This window comes from Dama dama, chromosome 21 (genome assembly GCF_033118175.1).
Source record: "Dama dama isolate Ldn47 chromosome 21, ASM3311817v1, whole genome shotgun sequence".
NCBI classification, from domain to species: Eukaryota; Metazoa; Chordata; class Mammalia; order Artiodactyla; family Cervidae; genus Dama; species Dama dama.
This window is the reverse complement of record NC_083701.1, coordinates 52219755-52229317: the sequence shown is the minus strand read 5'-3', so window position 1 is coordinate 52229317 and position 9563 is coordinate 52219755. Positions and strand designations below refer to the sequence as shown.

General features: G+C 36.0%; 1 non-coding gene across 1 annotated transcript; it reads right to left on the bottom strand.

The window, feature by feature from the left end:
* Positions 1–7206: 7206 nt before the first annotated feature.
* On the bottom strand, positions 7207–7316 carry LOC133042968 (U6 spliceosomal RNA). The gene has a single exon (XR_009689661.1). It is a non-coding gene; the product is annotated as a U6 spliceosomal RNA (small nuclear RNA).
* Positions 7317–9563: the final 2247 nt, after the last annotated feature.

Here is a 9563-nt window from a genome sequence, read left to right as displayed (position 1 = left end):
GACAACTGTCAGGAAGCCAAGAGTTTAGATGGTAATATTTTCCAGAACTTTTGAAATGGTTTTACAGTATGACCATGTAATAAGAAAAAAAAAAAAGAATCAGTGTTTGTTCTTTCATAATGTAGGTTCTAGGAAATGTTACAAAGATTTAAAGCAACAGAAACTTTAAAAATACATATTTCAAAGATTATATTGGTATCCAATCTGAGAGTTCCATAATTATAAACTTATGAAAACAATCATAAACAAAATTATTAAAACTGTTTATTTTAAGCTATGTCAACTTATATATCTGATACAAAGGAAAAAATCCCAAAAGGTTAGATTAAAAATTAATAATACCTTATATGTTAAAAGTACCCTAGGTTCTGTTTATAGAATACTGCCTGAATTTTTTCACTGAATTCTTAAAAACAAAACCAAGATTAGCTTTATTATTATTATGTCCACTTTATTGTTAAGAAAATTAACACACAGAGTGGTTCAGTGACTACATAATCCATGTACCCAGTATGTAATTTTTCAGGTTTAGAGACCAATTCAACAACAAAGATCACACTCTCTAAACCATGACAGTTTCATTCATCAAATAGGTAGAAAAATATTTATTCTTTCTTTAATCTATAAATATATAATGATTACCTACCACTTGTCAGGTACAAATCTAGGTGCTATGATATAGCACTGAACAAAACAGACAAAATCTTCTATCCTTAAAAATATACATTCCACTTGAGGGGGTATGGATATTATTTATATAGAACTTCCATTTTTATCACTAAGGTATGGAAATTAGATAACATTAACAAGAGTAAAAGTTTGGTCACAGAAATTTCTTGTCATTCCTGGCATTTCATTCTTTTAAGGAAAAAAGTAGATAATATTCATCTTTAATTCAAATAAACGGCAGTGACAGTCTGATACTACTTTAGTAGTTTTCAGGATAGATGAGTACCCAAGTGATTGAAATCAGAAATAGAGACAGATTTGGGTTTCAAAGCTTGAAAATACTGTAAATATATACAATGCTTGTACAGGAACAGGTTTTGAAATTTTGGGTACTCCCCAAAGAGAAAGTCTTGGAGTTGGGGGGGGGGGGCGGGAACCTAGCAGATTGTTGCAGTAGATCTTAAAAATGACCACATTAGAAACATTTTTATATAACCATGGTATAATGCACAGGTAAATAAGTAAAACATTGTATACATTACAACTGACAAATGTCAAGGCCAAAAGTTAAGTAGAGAAAGAAAGGGTTTGGGATTGCTGAAGATAGAGATTTTACATAGCTGCTGCTGCTGCTGCTAAGTCACTTCAGTCATGTCCAACTCTGTGTGACCCCATAGATGGGAGACCACCAGGCCCCCCTGCCCCTGGGATTCTCCAGGCAAGAACACTGGAGTGGGTTGCCATTTCCTTCTCCAATGCATGAAAGCGAAAAGTGAAAGTGAAGTTGTTCAGTGGTGTCTGACTCTTAGCAACCCTATGGACTGTAGCCTACGAGGCTCCTCTGTCCATGGGATTTTCCAGGCAAGAGTACTGGAGTGGGGTGCCATTGCCTTCTCCAGATTTTATATAGGCTTGTGTATTAATGAAGAAAACATTATTTTAAGAAATATACCATAAAGTATGCAGCCCAAATGATATGAAAGTTGTTTGTTCATATAGAGTCCAAATAATTGTCCTTATGAGTTGTAATATTACTCGAAATGATGATTTAAATGCCTTTTTATATCTTGAGGCTCTGACGATTTGAGCACCTTCACCAACCATGAAAGGGGAAAGGGAAAATATTGCACAGGGAGTTTTAACAGCACAAAGATTACGTAGTCTATTTGGCCACCCAGGGATATGAGGGAAACTCATTATTAGTTGTAAACATACTAAACCACCACCATCTATAAGTAGGTTTTTTAAAATATGCACTAGCTAAAATGTGCACTTTCAACTAGTACTTGAAAATATATGAAAATAGATTCTTACATAAAAAATATTAGAAAGAGGTGAAAAACTGAGGAGGTAAGGAACTGAGACTTTCAGATATTTAGTGTAAGAACATCTAAAGTCAAGAAAACAACCAGTGCAAAGGTCCTGAGATGAAATTTAACTGGCATTTTTTTAGATGAGTATGTAAATATAAGAGCAGACGTTTAGGTAAATAACAAGAGCCAGATCCTACAGAACCTAAGTTCATTTTAGGATTTTGTTTTTATGAGACAGGGAGACATTGGCATGATATGATTGATTGAAGTTATATCACAATCACTTTTACTGCTTGTTGAGTATAGACTGAAAAAGTCAAGATTATAAAAATGGGAGTAACTTGGAATCTACTGCAGTAATGCAAGTAAACAAAGATGATAGCTTGGTCTAGAGTTGTACATAAGTCTAAGTTCTAAAAAATGATCAGATTCTGGGTATACTTTGGGAATAAAGTTGGAAGTATTAGAGAGCAGATTAGATGTGACCTATGAGGGAAAATATTAAAAAAGATGATTCCAACTATTTTGGCTTAAATACCTAATAAAAGAATTGCTGAGAAATAGAAGGTTGCTTACAAGTACAGTTTTGTATATATGAGTTCAAAAAGTCTGACACACAAATAATGTTGAAATAGACAGTTGAATATAAGTTTCATGATCAGAGATGTGAACTTGGATGTCAACAGCACGTAAATTTATAGCCATGGAAGAGACCAAAATCACCAAGAGAGCATAATGTGCTGCGTAATTAAAAAAAAAAAAAAGTCATTTGTCAAAAAAACTAGATATAAACATGTAACAGTAGGACAATCCAATTTATTTCATTTCTATTAGAAATTAATTGATTTCGGTCTTATCAATTTTACTTCAAATAACAAATGATATAAAATGCCAGCATTTCTTAATGTAATCAGGTTAAAATAAACACTATTATCTGACTAAAAACAATTACTGCAGAGAGGAATTAACATTGACATTCCCGCCATCAATTACAGCTTTTATAATTTTACTGATGCCATTTCTTTAGGACATTAATAATAGTTAATTTAATTTAAAAAACCAGACTCATGAACTGTGATGCAGGTAATTCTAACATATTACAAATTCTGCCATGTCATACTGTGGAAATAAATTTATTATTTTGCAGTACATGACTACTTAACATGCTTATTTTATAATTTTGCCAAATGAATAACATTCAAATAACATTTAAAATTGAATACTCATTTAACATATTTTTCTCATTTTAATGAATTACATTTTATTATAGAAAAGTGCATCATTCTCTAGAAATTAAAATTCTTTAGAAACAGTTTTAAGTTTAAATGCACAATGAAAGTGAAAGTCGCTCAGTCCTGTTTGACTCTTTATGACCCCATGGACTATACAGTCCATGGATTCTCCAGGCCAGAATACTGGAGTGAGCAGACATTCCCTTCTCCAGGGGATCTTCCCAACCCAGGGTTCAAACCCAGGTCTCCTGCATTGCAGGCAGATTCTTTACCAACTGACCTATCAGGGAGGCCCCTAAATGCACAATAAATACATAGTATTAGTATGTTTTTCATTTTATTTTCTTTCATATAGTTGTAGCAATTTAATTATAATGCAATGATATTTACATCAAATCATGACAACATAAATTTTAATCATTCTTATGTTTAAGAAAATATTAATGAGTATAATATGCTCACTACTGTATCTACTCTTCAGAGTTAGAATGGATTCCAAAATTTGGTTCAAGTGTTGACACTGATAATGCCCCTCCCACCAACATGCATATCCCAAGAGGTTTGGGAAAGGTTTATTATTAAAACGATAAGGCTTTCTGGGGAGAGTAGTGCAGACTTCCTAAACTGCTCTGAAAACTGGCTTGTAGAAGAGAAAGGAGGAAAAGAGGACTGTCTTTATGTTTTTATGAAGTTTAAGGATGGAACCTAGATGAGGGTTTCTGTGGAATTAGGACTTATACGGCTTGAACTTTCCACTGCAGCAAAGAATCCAGCAGCCAGTCTTTCACATTACCTTTCTCAGATGTGGGGCAAATGGGGAAGAAAAAGCTAAGAAGTTTAAAGGATGTTCCTAGGCAAATATAAAAACAAAATGGAGTCATATCTTTTAATATACTCTAGAGAAAAGCAATAATATTGTACTAAAATTAATTTTAGAATTAGAATGTTTGTATCACAAAGACAAGGAATTCTAAGACCAAATCTGTAGACTAATCTTAAGCATTTCTTTAGAAAATGTTACCAATGGTACATTTTTTTTTAGTGTATTTGTTTCAAAAATTGCTTTTATAAGGAATAGAAGATTGAAAATACATGTTGTTAAAAAATAAACTATCTTTATCTCTATAAATATGCATATGTTGTGCTATTCTTAGTCACTCAGTTGTTCCCAACCCTTGTGACCCCATGGACTGCAGCCCACCAGGCTCCTCTGTCCATGGGATTCTCCAAGCAAGAATACTAAAGCGGGTTACCATGCCCTCATCCAGGGTATCTGTATAACCCAGGATCGAACCCAGGTCTCCCACATTGCAGACGGATTCTTTACAGCTGAGCTACCAGGGAAGCCCATCCTAGATCTAAAATGAGAGCTGGACACATAGACAATTCCCCTCATTTTAATTTATCTTTACAAAGTCTTACTTTTTAGTCCTATTGTTTTGAACCATTTACATTCTTTCTAATCTGAATTCTGTGTAGCTTACTTACACACACATGCACACATGGTATTCTTAACATTTATGTAATTAAATGGTAATTTATTTTAAACTTTAAATGTGATTGCTCACTGAGTTCTGGAAGTCTCAGAAATCTGCAGGAAAAAGTGCATAATGGTCAATCAAAAGCATAAACAAACTTACAATAAATAGGAACTTAGTTCCTGCTTTCATGAAGCAGATTGTTTCTCATTTGTCTCCAAACCTTGTGGGATTGATTAGAGAATTGTTCTATGTGTGCACATCTATACTTGATATCTTTGGTTGAAATTTTCACAATGGAGAAAGCTTGTGAAATAGAGAACATGTCTACAAAAACCAATTTGCTTACTGGTAATTGGGTATACTCCCCTTGTATTACTGAAGTTGTGTGTGTGAATAAAAGCTTCTCCCCTGTATCTCAGCTTTTCTTTCATGATTTGTTGCCAAGAAGTGATAGTAATGCCATCAATTTACTGTTATGACCAAAGAATTCAGAAGGCAGTCAAATGCAGTTTGATACAGGCATCTTTTAAAAAAATCCTCTAGTACATTTTATTATAGATTTGTAAATCCTATATCCTTTTAAAATTGACAATGAAACAACGGCATACTGGGTGCAATACTATCAACCATAATTTAAGAGAGGTGATATTTCAAAATTTAATCAAATTACCAGTCACCTCTTTTTTTGACATTTTATACTTAAAGCTGATCATCAAACTGTAATGCTAAGAAAAGATGAATTAAGCTAATGCATATTACTGATATAAATTTCATAAATTTTACAGTGCTTCTAGACTTTCTGAATTATTTGGAATTCAGTTTTGTTTTCCCACTGTGTAAAGGACCACAGTAATATCTGATAATTAAGATGCTGACTTTATTTTCTCTAATTCTAGTTTTATTAAGAATTTATGTATTTGGAGTAATATTACCAATGTTTTTATGTCTCTAATGATAAGGTATTTAGAACTAGTCAGAATTTCAGAGGGATAATACATCCATTTTCTTTTGGCAACTAACACCATGGAGATTTACTAATTATGTGCTCATAGTACACAGCTCCTAACAAGTGTATTTGACCTTATTAAAAGGGTGCTTTTCCTATCTATGTTGCTTGGAAAAAGGATACAGTCTAGAATAGACACCTATTTAATGTTAGTGTTATTCAAAAGATTCTGAAAGTTTCCATTTACTGAAAATATTCTCTTCCCTTTAGCCTGAGAAGTACTGCTTCAGAACAGAAAATTCTCAAGTGAAAAACAAAACTAAAGATTAATTTCTCATTATTTGTTGTCATGTATATATGAATCTAAGAGCATCTATTAGTGAAATAGATAATGACAGAATATTAACATGGTTCTAATTTCACAGGTCTTCACACTTATATTTTAAATAAATGATCATAAATAAGATCAGTCACTTCCATGACTATTCCTTTATCACAGCAGGAAATCATTCAGAAAATCATGCTTTCACAGTAATCTACATTTTGCACTTATTCAGTTGCTGCTTCACTTATTACTGCAGTATATTTAAAAATAATAAAATGCTTGATCATCTTTATAAAGTCCCACAATTTCCCAGACTGCCTCAAAAGAATTTCGAAGCAAATTATATAAATATATGTAAGAATGAAAGATTTACTAATGCCCGCAATGTAACAAAATATTCAAAATCCCCTTTAAAATATTATTATTTAAATTGTAGTTCCTCTGCTTGAGCACATTTTATGTTACTTTAAAAAAAAACAACAACAACTCATATTTGTAGGCAAACAGAGAATTGCCTACAAGCCAGTAAAAAAATTTGCATTACTGAGATGAGGAAAATAAAGTTCCAGAAAAAATACTTGCTCATTAGGGGTGGGGAAAACTAGAATCAGTCCTTCTGATTCTAATCCCCATGAAATTTCTAGGTAGAGAATTGTGAACTGAAGTCAGTCCTGAAGAATGACTGGAAGAAATAGTTTGAAACTGGAAAGAAGGTGAAAGTCGCTCAGTCGTGTCCAACTCTTTGCAACCCCATGGACTTTATAGTCCATGGAATTCTCGAGGCCAGAATACTGGAGTAGGTAGCTTCTCCAGGGGATCTTCCCAAACCAGGGATCAAGCCCAGGTTTTCTGCATTGCAGGCAGATTCTTTACCAGCTGAGCCACAACAGAAGCCCAAGAATACTGGAGTGGGTAGCCTATCCCTTCTCTAGTGGATCTTCCCAACCCAGGAATTGAACTGGGATCTCCTGCATTGCAGGATTCTTTACCAACTGAGCTATGAGGAAAGCCCCCAGAGAGAATGGAGAAGCAATGAAGTTGCTCAGTTGCGTGCGACTCTGCAATTTTATGCACTGCAGCTTATCAGTGCATAAATATTCCATCCATGGAATTTTCCAGGCAAGTGTACTGTAGTGGGTTGCCATTTCCTTCTCCAGGGGATCTTCCCGACCCCAGGATTGAACCTGGGTGTCCCACATTGCAGGCAGATGCTTTGCCTTCGGAGCCACCAGGGAAGCCCCAAAATATGGACCACTTAACAAATTTTCATGTCATCCTTGCACAGGGGCCATGCTAATCTTCTGCGTATTGTTCCAATTTCAGTATATGTGCTACCAAAGTGAGAAGTAAACAAATGCAAGATCAGGCAGGGTCTTGGACCCACAAAGATTTTGAAAACCTGCAGAGTTAACAGCTCACATGATGAATGCCTGCCATAGAAAATATAGCTGATAGGTGGACTGGAGGCAGTAGAAAGGCAATGAATGGTTTTAACAGTAGAGTTACATAATCACATTTGCTGTATAAACTGCTGACTTTGGAAATGAACAAGGTAAGACAAAAGGCAAATATTTGAGTTGGGAGGATTTTATTCTAAACTAAATGAGACATGATGATAGCCCTTTAGAAGTTAAAGCATTTTGCATTTCCGTATCTTTCATCCTTACTTTGCTAAAACTCAGATTCCTCCTGTGGCTGTACTGCATTCACATCCTCTGAGCGTGTAGTTTATCTTCAAAGACCCTTCAGTTCACCAGTGGGCCAAGCAGGGTACAGATTTGATTAGTTCAACTCAGTTATGCAAGTGAGTACTGGGCAGAAGGCTGCATTCAGAAACATTACCATAGAAATTACAAGTCTTGGTGATATATTATGACTTCTAGAAGGCTCACAGAAGATTAACTGGGTGTCATAAATTGAAGGCAGGGTACTTTAACATGACATCAAGTTAAACATGACTACTGAAGATCAAAGGAGGTAAACACGTGGTCCAGGTATGAAAGCAAGAGAGGCCCCAATTATCATTAGTTCCAGTGATCTACTGGGGAAATTTGTGCTTCCAAGCTTTCAACCAGTATGCCTACTCAGTTGCTTCACTCGTGTCTGACCCTTTGCAACCTTATGGACTGTAGCCCGCCAGGCTCCTCTGTCCATGGGATTCTCTAGTTAAGAATACTGGAGTGGGTTGCCATGCCCTCTTCCAGGAAATCTTTCCAACCCAGGGATCAAACCCATGTCTCTTGCATCTCCTGCATTACAGGCAGATTCTTTACTGCTGAGCCACTGGGGAAGCCCTAAACTTTCAACACTAGCCTCTATGAAGTTACAGGACATTGTCCAAAAGGATGAGGGGTCATTCTTTGCCAAGAGATAAAGTGAAAGTCACTCAGTCATGTCCAACTATTTGCAACCCTTGTACTGCAGCCTGCTAGGCTCCTCTGTCCACAGAATTCTCCAGACAAGAATACTGGAGTGGATCGCCATTCCCTTCTCCAAGGGATCTTCCCGATCCAGGGATTGAACCCGGGTCTCCCGCACTGCAGGCGAATTTTTTACCATCTGAGCCACCAGGGAAGCCCAAGAGATAAAAGTTTTAATCAACTACCTACTACAACTTCCACCTGAACATTCTGAATGCCTGGTTTCCAGAGACTAGTAAGGGATAGCAAAACAATTATTCTGGCAGGAATATTCTATGCAGATTAACAGAAGACAGTGATATTTTTTTTTTTTTTTTAACACAATGGTAGCAGAAATGAGTGTTGGTGAGATCCTACTTTGCTAACACTTGCTGTTACCTTGCCAAATTATGAATGTCAATGATCATGTGCAGCAGTCCCCTTGTCCATGAGAAGATTTTCACCACCAGGGTACAGACCCTACAGAAATAAGCATTTAACTCATAGTGCCAGATTAACAAAATCATGGAAATGAAAGTAAGATTGAGGAAAATTTAGAATGTATGAATGGAAGAAAAGAAAGTGAGTACCAGTTGTAGCCCTGAGGTCAACTGCAGTGGTGGGGCCTATAGTTTATCCAACTAAATTCCTTCTAAGCTTTGCATAGAAACAATGAAAGAACTGTTCCAAAAACATAGACAGAGAAGTGAATTTGTACTATGTAAAGGAGGAGCTGTGGAAACCATGGATGTATGACCCCGTATCTCCATTTACGAGGGAAACTACTATGTGTAATGTAGTTAACTGATAGCAGCTTCCTGCTGCTGCACCACTGAAATCTGTCATCAATCCTCTCGCCACTATTTCCAGGATGCTCCCAGTCAATAACTGAATGAAGGTACTAGAACTGGTTAATCCATACACATCATGGAACTCCTCTCATTGACAGTTTGTTTTCAAACTCATTAGGGATCTTGCTAATATTCTTTCAGAGTCACACTGCAGTTTAAGCCTTTTTCTACCCAATCCAGACTTCCCTTGTGGCTCAGGTGGTAAAGTATCCACCTGCAATGTAGGAGACCTGGATTCAATCCCTGGGTTGGGAAGATCCCCTGGAGAAGGGAAAGGCTATGCACTCCAGTATTCTAGCCTGGAGAATTCCATGGTCTATGTAGTCCATGGGGTTGCAAAGAGTCAG